At 38.8% G+C, this 25000-nt stretch overlaps 1 protein-coding gene and 1 pseudogene across 2 annotated transcripts in view; both read right to left on the bottom strand.

Annotated features, from left to right (window-relative positions):
* The window catches only part of LOC308374279 (complement C3-like), a gene marked incomplete at both ends in the record, with an annotated part of 152849 nt that overhangs the window by 112580 nt on the left and 15269 nt on the right, over positions 1–25000 (bottom strand). The gene's annotated exons all lie outside the window — the stretch shown is intronic.
* LOC308363091 (complement C3-like) overlaps positions 1–25000 on the bottom strand; it is a 57328-nt pseudogene that overhangs the window by 18885 nt on the left and 13443 nt on the right. Inside the window, exons 12-17 of the transcript in view lie at positions 24117–24225; positions 23644–23835; positions 23262–23417; positions 23006–23135; positions 21668–21739; positions 20605–20799 (exon numbers count right to left, since the gene is read on the bottom strand). The product of the transcript in view is annotated as a complement C3-like (transcript). The remainder of the gene's footprint in view (positions 1–20604; positions 20800–21667; positions 21740–23005; positions 23136–23261; positions 23418–23643; positions 23836–24116; positions 24226–25000) is intronic.

Below are 25000 nucleotides of genomic sequence, written 5' to 3' on the forward strand. Positions count from 1 at the left end.
ATCTCCTTAGTTCAATAACATATTATTTTGTATACTCTTTATTTTCAAATACTCAATATTCTTTATTTCTATTTTGATGGGATTAGGCAGGTGAAGCAATGACATTCTCATGATGTGCTATACACAGAAACATCGTTTAGATTTCTTCTATAATAGGCCGAACGACGCCCCTGGTGGATTGCATCGCTAAGTGTGAAGTTACTACTGGTCCTGACCACACGTAGAAATTCTTCCCAACGAAAGATAAACTTAAGCTAAGTGCGGCGTCGGGAAACCGCTCTGCAACGTAGGATCCCTCTTACGACCGATTTCAAGTCCTTTTTAGCGTTCGGGAAACGAGGCCCCTGCCAATTCCGCCCGGAACCAAATAAACAATACCCTGTTACCGTGGGATAGATGCACACCAGACATGAGAAAGCACAACAACAATCAACAAATTGCCGCTAACCGTTTTACGCTTGATAAACGTAATACTTAGTTTATGCACCAACTTATGTAAAAAAATGAATCTATTCACAGCATAACAAAAAAGTCTTGTCTTCCTTCCATGTATGTTAGTATTTGTACGTGTACCAGTCCAAATAGGTTGTAGCATGTACTTATGAAGCAATGCGTTCACATTTTATAGTACGTTCGAAACGTAAGGAAGCTGCCTGTTGCCTCTTTGCTGTAATAGACAGGTGTGAAATAGGTCCGTTTACTTTGCGGCCAACAGATTTTCGTTTTGAAATGAGAAAATCATTTAGAAATAGGAATACAGAAAACGGAAAACAACCCATTTTCTGTATTATTTTTTTTTGAATAGAAAACAGAAAACGACAATACAACCTGTTATCTGATTTTCTTTAAGTTGATTAAACATGGAAATCGGGAAAAAAAATACTGTGTGGAAATCTTCTTTCTCAATTTTGCGTCAATTTTTGGTGTTGTGATCCGGAAGGTGCTCCCACAAGCTTGACAGTCACATTCAGGCTGTCAGCAGAGGACGCGCTGCTATTTGTATTTGTTAGTTCTTTATGTGCCACACGAATTGTTAGGTTGCTGCTTAATCCATTGGAACATAGAAATGTTGGAATTATTTAAAATTAAATAAAGCTAATCACGCTCTTCTCCTCTCCTGGCAGTGCCACTGGACTGTTCTTGTGTTTGTTTCATGCTGTTTGGATTGGTCAGGGAAGAGGTAAACATATACAGCAGAGGTCTTCAACCAGGGGGTCCGCCAAATTATTTCATCTGAAGCATTTTTCCCATCTTCCAAAGCGTTCAGCTTTTAGATTTTTTTCCCCTGAACATGATATAGCCTGGCCAAAATGCACTTGCACAGACGGTGCAAGAGCCATGTATGACGCACTGCATGCTTCATAGGGAGAATGTTGTTGCCAAAGACATGCGTGATGAATTCCTGAACCTCAGATCTCTCACTAGGTATGAGATATTTCATCCACAGGCTACTTAAGCTTCTTAAACTACTCAATCATTTGTCCCTCCCTGATTTAATACAGAGTGATGGCTAACTGTAAGGGAGAAATATTGTCAACTAGACGTAACGCAAAGCGTTACAAAATATGACCACCGAACTGTTCAGTAGGTTTTAACACAGAATGAGTCATGGTTGTCAGTGTGTTTGTGTGTTTTTATGTGTTTTGTGTGTGTAAATTGGTTTGTGTTTCATTTTTATGTATTAAAGGAATTATTTGTGATAGATTTTGATGATTTGGTAATGTAATGTTTTGTGTACTACTTTTTTGTGGATTGTTTTGGTATATTTTTCTTTTGCAATGTAGTTTGTTAAAACAGGTCACATAAAGTAGGTATGATGACAAAATTTTCAAACACCCCTAAACTAAAAATGGATCACATGACTAGACAGAGCCAGACATTCCCTTTACAATGACGCCTGGATTGTGAAAATCAGTTGAGGATTGAGAGAGTTATGGTATTTGTAATATCACCGATTATATCAAAATATTATACATTACTTACAATGGAAGTCATGTGACCGAAAACGCTTATTATTCACATGTTTTTGCTTGTAACTTCCTCATTTTATCAGATATTTGCATGAAATTTTAACAGAAGGTAGACTTTTGTTAGTTCTTTCAAGTGAAACCATGAACATTTAGTTGGAATGGGCATCAGACCCATGGTACCTCACTGAAAACAACTATAATTAATAAGCGGCCATTCACATTCATATTCAACATTTATTTTTAGAATACAAGCGCAGACAACTTTACACACCACTATTGATTGTGAATTCATATTTAGACACATTCATATTCATTCATTCATTTTTTACATAAATAGATAAATAAATGAATACATAAATATACATTTGAATAAATAAATAAATAAATAAATGATTGGTAACAAGCGAAGACAACTTTACACACCACTATTAATTGTGAATTCATATTTAGACACACTGAAAATGCAAATAAACATTCATATTCATTAATTTTTTTAAATAAATAGATAAATAAATATAAATTTGAATAAATAAATAAATGATCTGTACAACAAATATACAGGCTATCTGCGTGATTGTGCTACAGGCTATTGTACAACCAAGTCATCCAAGATGACATCTGCTGCCATTGCATAGATGCACACATCAGTGTCATGTGCATCAAATTCATACCCCTCCCCGCTCATGGCCCAATAGCCAACAGTGTACTTCTTTTTTTTAGCATGGAAAGCTTCAATTTTCCCATTGAAAACTGTCCTGTTGCCACCCAAATCCCACGCATGACAAATAAATGCTCCCACCCCTCTGCCACCCAACAACTCCTTGATCAAGCACATTGTTTCTTCGAGTTCTGGAAACCCTTCCTCCATCTTGTCTGCACCTACTTCTTTAATCTTTTTCTCTAACACTTTCCGTTCTTGTTCACTTCTCTTCCTTTCTTTTGTGGTTTGACGTTTGTGCAATTCTTCCTGTAGCTCTCCTTGCTTCTTCCTCCTCTGTCTTCTGTGCATTACCCCCAGCCTCACTGCTTTCCTGATGACCAGCTCCTGTTTTTCCTTGTCTAAACTGTCCAGATAGTCCACAGTGTTGTTTTTGCGCACACGCATTTTACAGGACAAGTAGCAGATGGTGGCATTTGGAGCTTTCTTTTTCAGCGCACTGAACATCCCCATCAGCTCTTCAGCATTGATGTTATGGGATCTTGCTGAGGTCGTCTCCTGTTTTAGTTGCTCAGTCACTGTCCATGTATTGACAAAGTATTGCTGATACTGCCTTTCAAGGACTACAATGACCGCTCTCAGACAGCTGTCCATCATTTGGGTGAACATGACTTTGTCTTTTGGTGGTTTTTGCAATTCAATCAGGATTTTGTCTGAGGCATTCAGCTGACTGCCAAAGAGGTCTGTGGTGCGAGTCATGAAGTCAGCAGGTGAGTGTAGTTGGCATTTCACGTTCTCCACGGTCTCTTTGTCAACACATTGGATGTAATTAATTTGGTCATCTGCACTGGCGTAAAATTTTGTCATCCAGGGTCCAGTCAGAAATTTTCCGAGCAAACCCAGAACTTGCATTTCAACCTGCCCAGCTGTTGAATTGAAGTCTTCGAGTATGCTGGCACGCAGGCCGCCACAGTATGTTTTTTTTTATTTAGCAATGGTTTCAGCCTCATGTGATTTCAACTGATTTTTCAAGCTGGATATTTGCTTATCTTTTCTTTTCAGTTTCTGATTAAGTATCCTTATTACGCCCTTCTTTTTCAGCTGTGTTTTGAGTGTCGTAATTGCCTTGTACTTGCTTCTCTGCATCTGCTGATGTTTCTGCCTTATGCTTTTCAGAGAATCCTTATATCTGGCACAAGAAGGACAATTGGTTCTAGAAACCTGTCTTGCCTTTAAAGGACTACGTCTCGGAACTTGTTCAGCAGAAAGAGGCTTTGCGCGGGGAACTGTGGTGGAAGTGGAGATTCCACAAAATCTTCGGCTACATACCCCTTCAAACTGACTGCATTCCTGTTCACTAGTTAGCTTTTTGTATTTTGTTAAAGTTTTCCCAACAAGTAACTTCACTTTATTTTTTGCCTGTTCTTCAGTCATCTCTGGTATGTATCTTATTATTTCTCTTACAGTTGCAGCTCTGCTGGATTCTGCTGTGATATAAAGAAAAAGAATGTGTCCATTCTGGATCAAATGAGGAGATGGTAGATAACTGTACTTGTCCAAGAGGTGCTGTCTGGCTAGACCTGGCTGTGTGTTGGGCCCCTTTCTTCTTTTCATAATTAGCTGTAAAGACATTAAAAATATTAGTGTAGTGAATACAGACATGGTATAAGGAATATTAGATTGGTCCTTTATAGAATGGTAGGCTACACAACAGCAGCAACTCACACATTCGAACGTGCTTTAGTCTCCTCAGCTTAAAATAGTAAACAAAATTAGCCTAGATCTACCTACTGTCATATCAAGTCTTCTTATCTTATTAATTTAGACAGATACAGGCAGTCACAGTAATGTAGGCTAATTCGAAATGATGTAAACTGTTACTATTATATGTGATACATATTAGTATTATATAGCATCAGTAATCATTTCAAGGAAAACATCGCGACAATGTTTCTTTTTTTGGTTAAGTTACACGAACGACGCCTGCTGCAGTGCATCTGACAGGACGTTCGCTAATCTACTCATCACAATCTGACTAACAATTTTCCGCGATTTAGTTTAATACTTTCTCGACCATGGATTTCGATGAAATTTCGTTAGTACCAAGATAAGAAATATATATTCAAGTCCACCTACCTTTCATCAGTGTCCAAGGCTTTAGATGAAGTCCGCTGACCGGTTGAAAGCCACTCAAATTTTCAGAGAGTTGCGGTGAACTGAAAACACCTTAGGGCTGAAAGCTCGAAATGTCTAACGATTACAGTGGTTGTACTCGATGTAAATACTGACGTATTCAGGACAAACATACTCTCACCAGGCGGCGAGGGGTGAATTTTGTATGACACATATTGACAGTATTAACGCAGAGTGGATCATGTTATTGAGACAGCAACCGCTCGCGGCGAACATTCTATGTCAACATACCTACATAAAGAAGTGTGGAAACAAAGTGAAGCTTCCAACCACCAACAGGTGGCGCTATAGGTGATATCAGTCAGGCATATGCAGTGGCGGCAGGTGAATTTTTTTTGAGGGGGGGCGTGGTTTAAATAGCATTCCACAATGAGAAGAAAACTGGTTTTGAGTACAATATTCTGTAAAGGACTATCTGCTTTCACTACATGACACTGCATGAGATGGTACATATGAGGGTGTGGTCTGCAATGGGAATAGGGACCAATCAGCACTGCACTGAATTACATCAACATAAATGATTGTTACACTATAACAATTACACATTACATTTACATTTAGTCATTTAGCAGACGCTTTTGTCCAAAGCGACGTACAAGGGAGAGAACAATCAAGCTAAGAGCAATAAAACCTGTTGTAAAAATAAATACTGCTAATATTATGACATATATCATAGTGGACATTACACTAAGTAACATAGATCTCATTCGTATTATATTTATGTATGTACAGTATGAACTCATCCTTATTATAATATATGTCAATAAGAGAACCTATAAGAGAAAGTGCTAGTGGATACTATTATGCTAATCGCAAATCGCTGCTAATAGCAATGTAAAGCCCACTTCAAACACTATAACTTCATGAAACACACTTACTTTTATCAGGTACGCACACAATGCCTCACATACGTATTGAAACAATGATGATTGGAAAACTAGGCACTCAGGGCCTGATTTACTAACAGGATTGCGCCATTTCTGGCGTAAAATAGCGATCGTAAACATAATACGGTATTTACTAAGGGCACGCAGCGCATATTAACGCTTTGTGGGTGTGGACACGGAGGACACAAAAATGTGGGTGGAAACATGCGCAAATATTTGGGAGGAGCGAAGATAAGTGCGCCTAATGATGTATTGCGGGGTATTTACTAAACTGCCTGGCAAGCGCACATCTCCGATTTGCGCGCTAATTCTCCGCCTCCTAAAAGCAAGTCTTAACCAGGAAGCGCATTTTCATTGAGTCTGAAAACGTTGATATGGCAGCAGTGATAAGAGAAAGGCGAAGAAATAAAACAGAGACAGCGCACATAAATAATTTTTTCAACTGTATAACACATTTTCAGTTAAATGAACCACAAATCATCAGACGGTACAGGTTAACCAGCCACGCAATACTTCAATTACTGAACCAGATCAGAGACGACATCTAACCCTCCAACCGGAGATCACATTCCATTCAATCAGTTGGTAAACATTGCAAATATTAGTACCGAATCATTTCAAACAGTTATAGTATCAGCAGTTGATATATCTCAGCCTTCACAAATATTTACACAGGTACTCGAAGCATTGCTATGGCGCACTGGTCAATACATTTCCCCACTGCCACAGCTGAAATTATAGACATCAAACAGGACGTTTTTTTTAAATCGCAAACTTTCCGAACGTAACATGAACCATTGATTGCACCCACGTCCATATATATTGTAGTGAACCCATTCCCTTTGTAGAAATTATTAATCTCGCCATGTACACATCTATATTGTTATAATAGACAGTTAATGCATTAATGCCACCAATAGCATATTCTTTATAATCGTGTTCTTTTAAACATCTTGCTGTAGGTGATGGCGGGCATAACAACAATATCAGTGCATACATTGAATCATGTTCAGTGATTGAGCGAACGTGAACCAATATATCTATCTCCACTGCGCTGAAGCTTAATTTTCTCTTCCTAAATAAATACCACGGAAAATGCGGAAAAACACTGTGCGTTAATGTGCGAACGTAGTTTAAGCAGCGGTCGCAATGTTAGCAAATCAGGCCCTATATGGGCCATTCTACCGAATTCGTGTAATATGCAGTCCCTCAACAATAAAAACTATTTACAAAACAATTAGGTATCTAGGCATAGATATTTAATTAGAACATGTTATGGTCTATATAAACCCAATGCATTACATGAGATTGTGATAAGCTAAATGTATACAAAATCATCATTTATAGGGTACTTTCTATTGGGAAGTAGCTGTCCCCAACCCTGACATCTAAATTTCAATGCCTTTAAATAACACTTTTAATTTTTTTTAGATTTTTTTCAATTATTTAATTTCAAATATCTTTATTATTGGGTTGAAACAGAACTTGGAATATTTAGAATTATTGTGGGTTTCATTTTTAAATCAATTTACTATACTCAAAAAATCATGTCCCTAGTTTTCATGTCACTACCGAAACACAAGAGTTTTAGTCCATTGGCTGAGCCTGTGTTTTAGCCACGACTCTGCATTTTTGACCATGCAGTGACACTGCATCTCTGTCCCACATGGTTGAATGGTAAGTAGCTAAATCCCATAGTTTTTATATAAATGTGTTCCAAAGTCTGAAAATTGACGTGTAACCTTAAGAATTGTCACTACCGAAACGCATGTTTTCTTCAATTAAGTAAACCTTTTGGGGTTTCATGGAAAATCTTATGTTTGTATGTGTGTTCACCTCTTCAAAGATGTGTTTGAAAGCCGTGTGCTTGCTAGAATTCTTTATTTATGCTTAAAGTTAGCTAGAATTGTCACTACCGAAACAGTCACTACCGAAACATATGGTAGTGACCAGATGATTTGGGTAGTGACAAAATGAAATGGTAAGTAGTTCAATCCCATAATTTTTAAATAAATGTGTTGTGTGGACTAAAGGTCGGCCCAGAGCACCTTTTGGATGATTTTGGGAGAAAAATGAACATCCATCCAACAGTGCAGTCACTACCGAAACAGTGCAGTCACTACCGAAACAGATAAATTGAACTTGAAAATTTGGTAAAAAATTCATTTCTATGGATTTCATTGTGAAAACCTTCAAGAAATATTTGTAAAAATACACTTTAGAAAAGGGAAGGAAACACAATCTGAACAGGTCAATAATAATACTTTTTTACTATAGTAAATGTGATGTTTCGGTAGTGACAATTTTTGGAAGAGGAAAAACATTCCGACACATTCTGAAAATACAATATAAAACTTGACTGTTCTTTTACTAGATATGTGTACTTTAGATATGGTACAATATACATACGGACAAAGTTTTGGGAATAAACCATAAAAAAATTCAAAATATATCCGACATGACTTTGCATCAATTCGGTAGAATGGCCCATATAGGGCGGATTAAACACAGTTTGCCCAGCGCAGATCTGGTTTGATAAATACCAAGTAAAATGCGCAAAAACACCGTGCGTTAATTTGCGAACGCAGATTAAGAAGCGCTCGCATATTAGTAAATCAGGCCCTCAGTGTGTTTAATAACTTAACTATTACTGTCACTGAATTGGCTACGAATGAAATGTATCGATATATAACTGTTAATCTTAACTGAGGGAGCTACACACGTTACGCCATTACTAACGGAGTCTTTCGTGCAATATAAAAAAAAACAAAGCTTTATTTCAAGAACACACAGTGCTCAACACTATCCAATAACAACTATCAACTGTAACTTGACTGTAACTGTAACTTGAAAATGCAGTACTCACTGAACAGCCCGCTAACAGCTCCGGTTAGCATACAGGCTGGAGGAGTAACTCTCTGCTGGCTGACCTTCTCCCGTAGATATGTGATATTTATATGGGATGAGGGAATGACAAAAGGTCTCTGATTCGACCAGTCCCCTCGCGTTTATATAAGAAACCCTGTCATTGGCTTGGGCGCATAAAGAACAAACTGTCATTCGCCAATGAGAAGCTGTCCTTGCTCAAATGTTTCAGCTAATTTTTTTTGCTCTCATAGACTTCCACTTGGCCGGCGCCCAGAGTGGCTTCTCTCAGTGATAACTAATGGCAATATACTATATTTGGTCACATTTAAATGGTTGTTTGCAGGGGCTTACCGTCTCCTGCACACATTTAACGCGTAAAAACAGTACATTTCTTATTTTAATTATTTGATTTATAATGTTTTTTTGACATGTCATTTTTTTTATTTATTTTTTTTTCATCTCAAAATTGTAGGAGGGGCGGCGCCCCAGCGCCCTGTATTGACGCGCAGCCACTGGGCATATGTACAAGCATATGTACGGGTTCGGGCCAGCGTCCACCCTAAGAAATTTTCTCTGGATCAAACAATGTCCGCAAGAGTTATAAGAGTCTTCTTAGTCCATAAAAGACATCTAGACGATAAAGCTACAGAGATTTTCTGAGCAGATTGCTCTATATGAGCCAACTAGTCATGACTGCTCTCTTAATGAAATGGTAGAAAACCTAAATGATGCATTATCATCTGTGTTAGACTCTGTAGCCCCACTTAAAACTAAAAAGAAGTTTACAAGTAGGACCTCCCCATGGCTAAAAAATAAAAATGTTAGTGAAATAAAAAGAAAATGTCGCGTAGCAGAGAGAAAATGGAGAAAAACAAAGACCACTATCCACCACGGTATGTACAAAGATGCACTAACTACCTATAACAAAACCATCCGTCTAGCAAGGAAAGGTTATTTCTCTTACATTATTACAGAAAATGCCGGAAATTCCAGAGTTCTGTTCTCCACCATTGACCGGCTGCTAAACACTGTCCCTGCCCCCCCACTATCCTCAGCAGCTAAATGCGAAGAGTTTGCTCAGTTCTTCAAGAACAAAATAACATCGATCAGATCTAGTATCACTACTACTGGAGGTGAAATTGACATCCATAGATCTTGCAACTTAACCATGGGCAATTTTACATGTATCACACTAAGTGAACTCTCCAAAATCATTATTGAATGTAAATCTACAACCTCAGATATTGATCCTATTCCCACTGCATTCTTTAAGCAAGTGTTTGATAGAGTCTCAGGTCCGGTCCTTGACATCATAAACACATCCCTGAGAACTGGCGTTTTCCCAGATGCCTTCAAAACAGCTGTTGTAAAGCCTTTATTAAAGAAACCCAAATTGGATACCAGTACACTAGCAAACTATAGACCGATATCAAATCTTCCCTTTATTAGTAAAGTCCTTGAAAAGATAGTATTAGTCCAAATAAATTCCTTTCTGGAACAAAATAACATATTGGAAGTCTTTCAGTCAGGTTTCAGAAAATATCACAGTACTGAAACCGCTCTCACCAAAATAATTAGCGACCTCAGACAAAACTCTGATGCAAATAAAGTTTCTATCCTTATCCTATTAGATCTTAGTGCAGCATTTGATACCATTGATCACGACATCCTAATCAATAGACTTGAAAATCTTATTGGGTTCTCTGACTGTGTATTGAACTGGATCAAAACATATATTAGAGGAAGGAAGTTTTGCGTTAGTCTAGGAGACCATATGTCAGAGAAACATGAAAGCTGCTACGGGGTTGCACAAGGGAGCTGTTTAGGTCCATTACTATTTTCTCTTTATATGTTACCACTCAGTGACATCATCAGATAATACAGTATAGATTTTCATAGCTACGCGGATGACACCCAACTGTATATTTCCGCTGAACCTAATGATGCGAAGGCCATAAACTCCATTACCAACTGTTTATTGGCAATAAACAAATGGATGAACAATAACTTTCTAAAACTAAATGAGGACAAAACTGAAGTCCTACTTATCGGCCCCAAATTAAAAAGAGAGATGCTAATCAAGAATCTAGGAGGTTTAACAAGGTGGATTAAACCTGAGGTGATAAGTCTCTGTGTCATCCTGGACTCAGATTTGAATTTCAACTCCCACATTAACAAAGTGACCAAAACAGCTTTCTTTCACCTCAGGAACATAGCAAAGGTACGACCATTCATAAACCAAAATGATGCCGAGAAGCTTATCCATGCTTTCATATGAAGCCGGCTAGACTACTTTAATTCACTTTTCGCTGGTCTTCCCAAGAAAACAACTGAGAGACTCCAGCTCATTCAAAACTCTGCAGCTAGACTATTAACCAAAACGGTAACACTTCATAATAACTACACACAATTCATCATTTATTAAGCATTTGTTAACTATTAGGTAATGGTTTGTTCACCATTAGTTATTTATTGTTCATACATAATGTATCATTAGTAAAGCATTTCTTCACACATTTGTAAATGGTTTGTTCATAGTCAATGAGCCTTCTAAAAAACTATCAAATAATGGTTTGTTCATAATTAGTTATTTATTGTTCATACATAACGTATCATTAGTAAAGCATTTCTTCACACAGTTATAAATGGTTTGTTCATAGTAAATAAGCCTTCTAAAAAACTTTTAGATAATGGTTTGTTCTCCATTAGTTATTTATTGTTCATACATAATGTATCATTAGTAAAGCATTTGTACACACACTCATTAATGGCTTGTTCATAGTTAGTAATGCTGCCCAAAATTACGCTAAGTAATTTTACCATTATTATCTAGGTACTTAGGAATGTATAAGGCCGGTTAAAACCTAGAAGTTGATGAATAACAGACTATCTAGACCTACATTTGTTCATGCCTTAAATAAAATGTTATGATTTAGAAATAGGCCTCAACTAATAGCTGGGGCGTTAATACATATGTTACAAATACTTACCAATTAGGTTATCCATGATTAATTCAGGAGTTACTGCTGGTTAGTAAAGTAAATTATTTGAGCCCATCTAAATTGAGCACTTTCTATGCTTTACAAAGCATTTAAAAATAAGTTGCAAACATCACCTGGACACAAACATGTATTATTCTATTTGGACATGCCTCCAGAAATATGCCTACGGATAGTTTGTGCTACTGCATCTTTAACAAGCAGTTAACAACACTTCAATTCATGATTAAATCATAAGTTACTACTGATTCGTTGACTACATGGTGTGAGCCCATCTAAAGTGAGGACTTGTTATGCTTTGCAAAGCATTTATAAATGGATGCAAACAGAACCTGGACACAAACATGTATTATTCTATTTGGACATGCCTTCAGAAATATGCCTACGGATAGTTAGTGTTACTGCATCTTTAACAAGCACTTATCAACACTTCAATTCATGATTAACTCATGCGTTACTACTGATTAGTTGACTACATGGTGTGAGCCCATCTAAAGTGAGGACTTGCTATGCTTTACAAGGCATTTATTAATGAGTGGCAAAAGCTAGCAGATACCAAAGAGACACTAGTAAAAGTAGTATTATTTTAAGAAAAGGGAAAGAAATGCCAAAGTGATGAAAACATACAAATATTTATTTAAAACTAAATATGCACACAAGTTGAAAATCATCACTTAAAATAATGAAACTGTTGAGTTCAAGTAATGCTTATATTTAGACATAAAAGCTTTACGCAGACATCAATAAAACATTTGGAAAGAAATTATGAGATTCGGACTGGAAAGGCTTTTCGTATATCCTTGAACAACCGTCCAAGTGGCCGATCATCAGGGTGACTGGAGCCAAAAAGTCAATCATTTTATCCGGATCATGGCACCATAGTAACAAGTCCTGCGTTGCGTTCTGTGTGAGTCTGTTTGCTGGGCAAGAAATGGCCACGCACTGAAGTTCTGATGCCTTGTTCCAGCAAAGTGGAGCTCCTTACACTGAACACATTAACATACAATGTAAACATGACTAAACTGTGTGAGTAAGGAACTGTATAGGTTCTGAAGCAGATATGGTGGTGTCACCCTGGTGTGTCTGTAAGAACACCTCTGGAGTCGGAATGCAGTCTTTAGGGGGTTTATGTAGCTATTGTAGGCAGCACAGCAATACACAGGACTCAGGCATATTCAGTGAACTCAATAATCTTTGCATTTGTGTTTGTGGTCTATCAAAAGGAAATAAAGTACAAATTATACATTAGTATGCATAAATAACGTTAACATAAAGGCTTAATATATACATATCTCAGACACACAGCAAATAGTGGTGATAACTATATCATTATACTGCCATCTACTGGTCATTTAAATCGGTTTTATTAACCTACAATTACAACTTTAATGCTATTAACGTGCAACCTTACGGCAGGAATAGAAAACTCACTTATGTTACAAATAATAATACAAGAAAGCTTATACATATTACACAGGTCTAACATACTCACTAACATTAATAACAGTTCAACTAAACTTCGTTTAGAGTAGCCAGGCATACAGCTAACATCTCCACATATTAACTAACACTAACATATTAGCTGCTTACTAAACTAATGTCTTTACAGTACAGAATTCTCGCATACATTTATATAACAGGAAAAAAAACTGACCTACGGTTCTCCAGTGACGCACAAACATGTCTGAAAGGAATATGAAACTTCAATCAGTTAAGGGCTCTTACCTTTCTAACATACGAGACAGTCTGTAACATGAAGTCCTCAAACACAATGGATATTAGCCTGTTAGCAGAGGGAAAACGTATGCTAGACCTCATGGCATATTACAAACAAGATACATGCATTAAATATCACATCGTATGTAGCACATGTTGCAGTTCACAATCTATGAGTATATTCACCGCTGTGTCATCATTATACCATATCTTTGTGGGTTTATCACTTATAAATACGTTTAGTATAGCATACGTACCTCTTTTCAGATCAGCAGCAATTCCAAACTGAAGTCTTAAAGGAAATGCCAGTTTAACCACGTTTCTTTAAAGGGCAATGCAATTTCACGTAGGCTACTTAATCTTGTTATTTAAACACGCTGAGCTTGTATTGCCCCTTTAAACAACGTGGTTAAACTGGCATCTCCTTTAAGACTTCAGTTTGAACTTGCTGCTGATCTGAAAAGAGGTACATATGCTATACTAAATGTATTTATAAGTGATGAACCCACAAAGATATGGTATAATGATGACACAGCGGTGAATATACTCATAGATTGTGAACTGCAACATGTGCTACATACGATGTGATATTTAATGCAGCATGTATTTTGTTTGTCATATGCCATGAGGTCTAGCATACGTTTTCCCTCTGCTAACAGGCTTATATCCATTGTGTTTGAGGACTTCATGTTACAGACTGTCTCGTATGTTAGAAAGGTCAGGGCCTCGTTTCCCGAACGCGCACTTAGCCTAAAAAGCACTTGAAATCGCTCGTAAGAGGATTCCTACGTTGCAGACGGGTTTCCCAACGCCACACTTAGCTTAAGTGTATCTTTCGCTGAGAAGAATTCTACGTGTGGTCAGGACCAGTAGTAACTTCACACTTAGCGATTTAATCCACCAGGGGCGTCGTTCGACCGTCGTTTGGAAGAAAGGGGAATTAAAAAAAAAAAACATGGCTACTTGAAGCGAGGAATATTTTACATGAATAAAGCTATCTACACAACTTTTTATATGTTTATAATGACTCGGTTTGATCGGAAATGCGCTACGCGACCAATGCAGAGTATTTAGGTCTTGACTGAAGCTTTCAAACAGTAGTTTGATGGCACATTTAGCGCTTATGCCACCACTCCATTGGCTTATATGGTAGCTTCTAGCTAGATGGTTGTATATTATGTAGAAGAAATCCAAACGATGTTTCTGTGTATAGCACATCATGAGAATGTCATTGTTTCACCTGCCTATTCCCATCAAAATAGAAATAAAGAATATTGAGTATTTGAAAATAAAGATTAGGCTATACAAAACTAGTGCATTGCCCGTAGGAATTATGCATTCTGTAGTGTTAGCAGACGTAGGGCTGTTGGGTAGTGTAATGGCAAGACATATTTGCACTCCACATAGGTACAGGTTACACTGAAGTATTATTGTGATGCATGTTTCCTTTTCATTAAGAAATGTGTTAATGGTAGCCTTTTTGGAGAGTTCCCAACAAATAAAGTTTGAGATTATGTAGTGGATGCAGTTGAATATAGCCTACTGTAGATGTCAACGTTGCTGTCTAAACTATAAACTAAATGTCATAAAGAAAGACATTATTTAAAATGAAGTTATGGTTGAAATAGGATCACTTCTTTATTGTAAGGGTAAGTGTAGGGCAAGAATGGTCATGCAGTTGGACTCAAATGTAGGTTAATTTTATTGAATGTATGTAGCCTACTGTACTGTATGACTTTGATGATGCTAGCTTTGACAGCCCACTCTCAGACAGATCGTAATAAATGTCCTTACAATGGGAACACAGTTTAAATAGGCTTCTCTGCTGGAGATGGCGTTACTATCCCCGCCCCGAATTTAGTGCACATTGCACGTTCGATGCACGCATAGGCTAGCTAATTTCACAGCAATTAACGTAAACAGGTTAACCTGACGTAAACAGCTCCTAAGAGCTACTTAAGAACTCGTGCACGTTGCGCTCGTGCACCTGACTTTAAGTTGATGGTTGGGAAACGCACGTAAATACAAAGTGCTACTTAGTGTACGATGTCGCGAAAATCCACGTAGGCCGTTAAGATACATCGTTATCGGGAAACGAGGCCCAGAGCCCTTAACTGATTGATGTTTCACATTCCTTTCAGACATGTTTGTGCGTCACTGGCGAACCGTAGGTCTGTTTTTTTCCTGTTATATAAATGTATGCGATAATTCTGTACTGTAAAGACGTTAGTTTAGTAAGCAGCTAATATGTTAGTGTTAGTTAATACGTGGAGATGTTAGCTGTATGCCTGGCTACTCTAAACGAAGTTTAGTTGAACTGTTATTAATGTTAGTGAGTATGTTAGACCTGTGTAATATGTATAAGCTTTCTTGTATTATTATTTGTAACATAAGTGAGTTTTCTATTCCTGCCTAAGATTGCACGTTAATGGCATTAAAGTTGTAATTGTGGGTTAATAACACCGATTTAAATGACCAGTAGATGGCAGTATAATGACATAGATATCACCACTATTTGCTGTGTGTCTGAGATATGTATATATAAAGCCTTTATGTTAACGTTATTTATGCATACTAGTGTATAATAATATTTTATTTCCTTTTGATAGACCACAAATGCAAAGATCATTGAGTTCACTGAATATGCCTGAGTCCTGTGTATTGCTGTGCTGCCTACAATAGCTACATAAACCCCCTAAAGACTGCATTCCGACTCCAGAGGTGTAAGGTCTGTGCTCTGTCCCTGTCTTGTTTCATTGTATGTATCCCTTGTGTTCCTTCTTTTGTGTTTGTTTACCCTTGTCTCCTCGTGTCTGTCTCCTCACGCCCTTCCCTTGTTTTTGTGCGTGTGCTGTTTATTAGTTTGTCTCCCTTGTGTGTCAAGTGATCTTTGTTGTCTAGTCTTTGTGATTCCTTGTTCCCACCATGTGCTTTCCACCATGTGCTTCCCTGTGTTTGTTTGTGTATGCCATGTGCCCTTGTTGTTGTCCGTGTCTCCACCCCTCACCTGTTCCCAATAATCACCTGGTTTGTTTGTCTTATTGGTTTCTCCTGTGCCCTGTCAATTCCCCTCGTTTAGTCCACCTGTGTCTCCTTGTCTGCCCTGCCTTGATTGTTTTCACCTGTCCCTTGTTATCTGTTGTGTGTGTGTATATATAGTCCTTGTGTTCTTGTCTCTCGTTGCTGGTTCGTCATTAATGTTGCGTGTTGCTTCTCAGTGTTCTCAGTGTTCTCAGTGTTCTCAGTGTTCTCAGTGTATTTCTCGTGTTGACCCTGGACTGTTTTCGACTTCTCTATTGCCTTTGCCCTTTTGGATTGTTTGCCTGCCATTGGACTGCTTACCCGTGTACCGAAACCTGGACAGTAAAAGTTTGTTCTTTATTCTACCCCTTGTGTCTGAGTCGTGCTATTGAGTTCACACCCCAACCCCAATTCGTAACAAGAGGTGTTCTTACAGACACACCAGGGTGACACCACCATATCTGCATCAGAACCTATACAGTTCTTTACTCACACAGTTTAGTCATTTTTACATTGTATGTTAATGTGTTCAGTGTAAGGAGCTCCACTTTGCTGGAACAAGACATCAGAACTTCAGTGCGTGGCCATTTCTTGCCCAGCAAATAGACTCACACAGAACGCAACGCAGGACTTGTTACAATGGTGCCATGATCCGGATAAAATGATTGACTTTTTGGCTCCGGTCACCCTGATGATCGGCCACTTGGACGGTTGTTCAAGGATATACGTAAAGCCTTTCCAGTCCGAATCTCATAATTTCTTTCCAAATGTTTTATTGATGTCTGCGTAAAGCTTTTATGTCTAAATATAAGCATTACTTGAACTCAACAGTTTCATTATTTTAAGTGATGATTTTCAACTTGTGTGCATATTTAGTTTTAAATAAATATTTGTACGTTTTCATCACTTTGGCATTTCTTTCCCTTTTCTTAAAATAATACTACTTTTACTAGTGTCTCTTTGGTATCTGCTAGCTTTTGCCACTCATTAATAAATGCCTTGTAAAGTATAGCAAGTCCTCACTTTAGATGGGCTCACACCATGTAGTCAACTAATCAGTAGTAACGCATGAGTTAATCATGAATTGAAGTGTTGTTAAGTGCTTGTTAAAGATGCAGTAACACTAACTATCCGTAGGCATATTTCTGAAGGCATGTCCAAATAGAATAATACATGTTTGTGTCCAGGTTCTGTTTGCAACCATTTATAAATGCTTTGCAAAGCATAGCAAGTACTCACTTTAGATGGGCTCACACCATGTAGTCAACGAATCAGTAGTAACTTATGATTTAATCATGAATTGAAGTGTTGTTAACTGCTTTTTAAAGATGCAGTAGCACTAACTATCCGTAGGCATATTTCTGGAGGCATATCCAAATAGAATAATACATGTTTGTGTCCAGGTGATGTTTGCAACGTATTTTTAAATGCTTTGTAAAGCATAGAAAGTGCTCACTTTAGATGGGCTCACATAATATACTTTACTAACCAGCAGTAACTCCTGAATTAATCATGGATAACCTAATTGGTAAGTATTTGTAACATATGTATTAACGCCCCAGCTATTAGTTGAGGCCTATTTCTAAACATAACATTTTATTTAAGGCATGAACAAATGTAGGTCTAGATAGTCTGTTAATCATCAACTTCCAGGTTTTAACCGGCCTTATACATTCCTAAGTACCTAGATAATAATGGTAAAATTACTTAGCGCAATTTTGGGCAGCATTACTTACTATGAACAAGCCATTAATGAGTGTGTGTACAAATGCTTTACTAATGATACGTTATGTATGAACAATAAATAACTAATTATGAACAAACCATTATTTAATAGTTTTTTTAGAAGGCTCATTGACTATGAACAAACCATTTATAAATGTGTGAAGAAATGCTTTACTAATGATACATTATGTATGAACATTAAATAACTAATGGTGAACAAACCATTACCTAAAAGTTAACAAATGCTTAATAAATGATGAATTGTGTGTAGTTATTATAAAGTGTTACCACCAAAACTAAAAGGAGAAAACACATTAGTCCTGTCCTAGCTACTTTACACTGGCTTCCTGTTACCTTTAGAATTGACTTTAAGGTCCTCCTCCTCACATACAAAGCTCTAAATGGACAAGGCCCTAGCTACATTGCTAACTCTCTTACTAACTACACACCAGCTAGAACACTGCGATCATCAGATACAGGTCTGTTACAGGTCACCAGAAGCAGTCATAAGAAGATTGGTGACGCAGCCTTTGTCAACTACGCCCCAAAATTATGGAACACATTACCCATTAATATTAGGGAAGCAAACACGCTAGACACCTTTAAAAAGCAGCTTAAAACCTTTATTTTTACCAAAGCATTTTATTAATTTTATCTGGCACTATTTATTTCTCTGTAACTTGCACTATTTTTACTATTTCTCTTTTAAACTGTTTTAAGGGTTTTATATTTCTTTTATCATGATGTTAGTAAGCCTATCAGAACACCAGGTTCTGATACGATGTTGATCATTTTGTATTTATCTTTTACTCCAGGTACTGCTGATTTTATGTAAAGCACTTTGAATTGCAAATCTTGTACGAAATGTGCTATATAAATAAAGTCTTACTTACTTACTTACTTACTTTGTGTTTTGTGGCAAGCACTGGCAAGTTGGAAAAGTTTGAGGGTCTGCTACGCCCACACCTTCCGACTAATGAGAAAATCCAATATAACTTTTAGTCGCCCATGTCTGAAGAGTAACCTGACCACATTTCAAGGCGTTACCATTAAATTTGTCGGAGGAGTTCAATCAGATTCGAGGTGTGCAAACGCCGTGAAAACGCATCTTCCACTCAAAATGGCCGACTTCCTGTGGACCTGCCACCATGGCGTCGAGAGACTTTTTGGTGCGACCAAGCATGATGAAGACGTGTACCGAATTCCTTCAAGCTACGCCAAAATAACCCCAATGCGCGGGTTTTTTTGCAATGTTCTAGGGGGCGCTTCAGAGCCATTTTGTTCCATCCATGGACATGGCACTTTGACATATATTCGATTAAAACACCTCATTTTTGCTTTTTAATTTTTATCTAGGTGGCGCTATACATGTAATGACTGGTTATGGTATGGGTTGACATGGCCCCTTGACACAAACATACAAAAACAATTTGGCCCTCCAAGGCCCTTCGGTTCTCGGGATATTCGAAGAAAACTGTGTCGCGCCACCAACAGGCCAGTTGGTGTATAATCATATAAATCAATTTATTGCATGCCCCCCCGTGAACGGAATTCCACAAAACTTAACGTGCAGTCAGAAGGTGTCATAATGATCCCACACCACCGATTTCGTGCAGTTCTGACCTTGTCAACTTACAATTAAAATGTTTTACAACACTCCATTTTTGCTCTTTCATTTGTAACTAGGTGGCGCTATACATGAAATAAGTGGTAGTGGAATGGTTGACGTGGCCTCTTAAGACCAACATACAAAAGAAATGTGGTCCTCCTAAGCCCTACGGTTTTCGACTTATTCACAGAAAACTGAATCGCCCCACTCTCTCTAAAACTGGTCCAGTCCGACAGGGGTGCAACGGATCAAATCGAAACTCAATGGTTCCACGCTCATCTAGTGGGGCTACACGCCCACCAAAATTCGTGCACCTCGGTGTTACAGTGTCCCGGGAATCGCAGAAAATCGGCAAACAGAAAAAAAAAAAAAAAAACTCTGACTGCACCTATATGAGCGCCGTTGCGTTCTCACGCGGCGGTCATAATAATAACCAGAATAAATTGAAAGAAGTTGTGTGTCATAGATTAATGTAATTCTATTCAAACATGTGTAGGGGAGTGTGTGTGTGTGTGTGACTGACACTTAGTTCCAAATAAAATGTATGAATATCAGGCCCAAATTTGGGGCGGCGGGGGTGGGGTCCCTGCTCAGTGTCTCTCTCAGCCAAGGGGTCCTTGGGCTGAAAAATGTTGAAGACCCCTGATAAACAGTGCATACATGTACAGTATGTGCACATATGCTACTCACCCCCCCCCCCCCCCCCCCACACACACACACACACTCACACTCTCGCTCTCTCTCTCTCGGCCACGCCACATGCTCGCACTCACTCACTCACTCACTCACTGTGTGTGTGTGGGTGTGTGTCTGCCCACATGTATAGGTTTGTATGAGTTTGTTTGTACATGTTGTGTCTGCATTTTTGTGTGGGTATGTGTGTATATGTGTTTGTGAAATGAGTGTGCCTCCATGTTTGTGTATTTCCACATGCATATGTAGATATGGGGGTTCTTACTGCGGGCAAGATGGAGTTGCTCATCTTTGGCTTCCTTCTTCTGATCGGCCATCTGTGTGCAGCAGTGCAAGAAGGCCTCCACACACTGGTCTCCATCTGTGATATATTCCGTTCGACGTTGACAGGTGAACCCCATGATGTTGTCCTTCATTCCATCCACACAGCACTGGCGTTCTGTTCCCTGGTACTTAGAAGCTGAGAGGAAAACAAAAACAAAAATATGTTAAAAATGGACTGTGATGACAAGAATGGTCTATTCGAATAGGTTACTCAAAATTGTTGTTAATCCTGTATCGTAACGCGACCTATTATCCCGCGGGCCACCAAAAAATCCGCTTAACAAATGTGTTTTAATCAATATAAATATGGTTTAATGAATCAACCTTACATATTTCAGACGTGACAGGTGTGTAGACAATGCACAAAGTCTTGTATGACTCTCAGCAGGAACATTTCTTACCGTATTTTCCGATTTATTTTGTACAGTCGCGAAATGGCAACAAAGTTGGCGACGACCTATTATCCCGCATTGATCTAAAATGCCGTTTGAAATAAAGCTCAACAAGAAAAAGAATTTACACCGAACGTCGCGAAATCAAAATTCTACTATTGTATCAGGCTGGTTTGTACACGCAGTATTACAACACTATCTTATACACTTCAATACGCTGTATATGTGCCATTTTTGCTACAAAGCTTATTTAAATACCCTTTTTGGGCAGGGACTTAAGTTTTCCGAAATCCGCGATCCTGGATGACACCAAAATCAATATTAAGTAACGTGTACCAGCGCTTGCGGGATAATAGGTCGTGCGGGATAATAGGTCGCGTTACAATAGGGACTGTGACCACAAATATGTCATCATTAGGAGGTAGCTAACTAAAGATTCCATTTGATGATGTGATCATTTAATTTAGAGACCGTTTTCAATAGAAGTTGATGTAAAATCTAGCTCTGCATGGTATAACTCTGGAATGAAACGTAAAATATAATAAAATGAAACATTTCCATATATATTTGGATGGAAATCACGCTGGAGGCTGTGGTGGTAACTGAACTTACTCAGAGAGTTCTGCAGGTCCTGAATGGTGATGGCTCTACGTCTCCTCTGGGGTGGCTTTGGGCATGTGGGTTCTGTGGAAAGGAGACACAAAACAACCTTAACAGACTGAGCAAGACCTGAATGACACCCATTTACAAACGACTTACTAAAGGAGAGTCAGGTCATGCCTGGAGATATCAAACTGAGACTTTAATGCAGGGGTTAGTAGGTGGACCACGGTCCGGATCCGGACCCAGACGCAATCAAATTTGGACCGAAGCTAAAATCAACAATATCATTTAATCATGATCTAAGCGAGTTTTCAGTGCGTGATTTCGCGCTATGTATACTTTGTCCTACTCAATGTGTTATTCTATCATCCGTGTCCAATTCAGAGGTCCAATCAGGAGCTGTAATAACAATTAATTAATCACTATGACAACTCACTCATTCAATGTTGGCCGCAGGCTTTTTGGGTCACGCAGGTTGTGTGTGGCAACAACGCGGGCAGATAGATTTGTGACAGGTATATTTTTCTCAGCAAACGAAAATCATGTCGTGCTTTATACCTAATAAAAACGAAAAATTGATTCCAAAATTCACGAATTTAAGACACTGTCGACTGACAAGTATGCATTTTGGCTGCCTGTGGGGATCACAAAACCGATGTGTTTAATCTGCAATGAGACGGTTGCCCTTGTCAAAAGTGGTAACGTGAAGCGTCACTATGAAACAAAGCATGCACACTTTGAGCAAATATACCCGAAGAACTCTGAGGTAAAGGTTAGAAAAATAAACCATCTGCAATCACACTAAGCAACATGCAGTGTAATAGTTAGGTCAGCCACACACACGTGCATACCTCAACATACAGTTGTGAGTCTGCCTTTTCAACCATGAATATGGTGAATCACAAATTACAGTTACAGAGATACATTATACGTCACAGATGACTTCCAAGAAGCCTTCCAAACGTGACAGGAGTGACAAACGTGATAGGAGTGTTGGGAGTTGTGTCACTGCTCAAGGTAACTACTTTGAAGGATGGTCACACAATTATAATCATGCTCCCTTTTTGCTTTATTTATAAACACAGCTTCTGAACTTTGTTAAGTTAAGGCCCCTACAGAACAGAGTGACAAGCGTGAGAGGAATGTTGGGAGTTGTGTGTCACTGGACAAGGTTACTACTTTGTAGGATGGTCACAACATTTAAATCATGCATGGTTTTTGCTTTTTTTATAGACGCAGTCTCTCAACTTTTGATAGCACATTGCAGCCACTGAAGTTAAGGCCCCTACAGAAACAATTTAGCTAGAACATTAACTTAAGAAAGGCTTAAGTGTTGGTGGTGTCTACCTTGACGTGATTCTGTTTCTACAGCAGTGCTTGATTTGAAGATGAGACCAGCATCATGAAACACCCCCATACTGTCCTTACCGCTGCCTGCTGTGCAACCTGTGTCAGACTTCTCAACAACATCCCAGATCTGTGGCGGGACGCACACAAACAAGTAAGCAAACAAACAAATAAACCCTAGTCTGTTATTGAGCAGTCACACATATTTCTCTGTGGCCACCAGCCCCAATCTAGGCCTCAGGGTCTCTATCATCACCTTGCTCTGGGTGAGTCTGTGCTTGTTGTTGAGGACGTAGACTCCTTTATCCACAGCCACCAGACACACTCTGGCCCCAGGGTCTCCAGTGATCTTCAGACTGAAGGGTTGGCGGGGGGAGTAGACTGCAGTAGCTCGTGAAGCCTCCACTTTCAGCTGAAGAAAGAGAAGAAGAGAGGGGGAAGGTTTCAGGATGTGGAAAGTGTTCATGTGGCGAATCTGGTAGAGTAAAGTGCTACCAACACCAAGATCATGAGTTTGATACCAAGCATACTGATGGAAATGGATATCTTATTTTGTGCTGCAAGTCACTTTGAATAAAACACTATGCCTAAATAATAAATGTAAATATGGGAAGACACCAAACTGAAAAGATATTTACCGTTCCCATGCAGGTGTCCTTCACGTCCACCCAGACTGAGTCAGACACCACCTCAGACCAGCCCACATGGTAGTATGCCACGATACGGAAGGAGGGAACCATGTCCTTGGTCACCGATACGGACAAAGTCACCAGATCCTGGCCCTGTCTCTTGAACCTTTCAGCTTGCACAACTTGCCCTTTGCTCAGGATCTGTTGGAGAAATAATTGAACACACACACACACGGGCTATTAGAACACATGCACACATCTAATCCAAAGTGTGTGTCTGTGCCGCCTGAGTCTTTGTTGGTGTGTGTGTGTGTGTGTGTGTGTGTGTGTGTGTTTGTGTGTGTGTGTGTGTGTGTGTGTGTGTGTGTGTGTGTGTGTGTGTGTGTGTGTGTGTGTGTGTGTGTGTGTGTGTGTGTGTGTGTGTGTGTGATTGTAGGTGTCTGTTAAAGAGCATCTGACAAGAGGAAGATGAAAACACCCACTAGATAAGTTAAGTCTTGATTCTGAGCTCCAGCGTTTTGTCGCAGGTTCAGGTTGACCTTCATCTGATCTCCGATGGTCATCAGTGAGACCAGGATCCTTGGTCTTCACCTATAAAGTACAAATAAACACGTAATCAGCTTGGTGAATTTTGGGATGAAACCATACATGAGTATATGTGATGATTCCCATTGCGTACAGAGCTGTGTAGCAAGTAAACCTGACCCTGGGAGAGCCTTAAGAACTTTGCTACAGACAGATGCAAGAACAGACTGGTTTTAGCATCCCTGCTAGTGTAACCAGGTTAATATTACATATTATTTGATGTTGAAATCTCACCAAAACCAAAGCAGAATGTGTTATCATTTATTCATGTGTTTTTATTTTGGGACTTTTATTGTGAAAGGTCATCAAGGTTTTTCATGTTTTATTTCTACCCTCTCGTCAGTTGCCGTTTAACTCAACTGAGAGAGAGGTATGTATTTAGACGGTTACAATTAAGGTGTGATTTGTTTGCATTAATGGGGACTAAGAGACAGAATATTTCCTTGTTTAAGTGTAGAGGGGTATCTGAGTCGATTTATGTTCGTAGTTTTCAGTCAGGGAGAACATTGAGACACTTTAGGGGAGAGTTCGGTAAACTTTCATTGTTTTATGTTGCCGCCATTTCATCCTCTTGGGTATTGCATGTGGTTTTCTTTTGTGTTAGGCATTGAGGGTGATCGTGTGTGTGCTCTGCTCTCTCCTGTTTCACTTTATATCAGGTATGTGTTTATAAGGTGTACTGTACTCCCTGATTATCTGTTACTTGTTAATTCATCTGTAAGAGTTGCCGTTTAACTCAACTGAGAGAGAGGCATTGAGGGTGATCGTGTGTGTGCTCTGC

The sequence above is a fragment of the Sprattus sprattus genome, assembly GCF_963457725.1.
Source record: "Sprattus sprattus genome assembly, chromosome: 1".
NCBI lineage: Eukaryota > Metazoa > Chordata > Actinopteri > Clupeiformes > Clupeidae > Sprattus > Sprattus sprattus.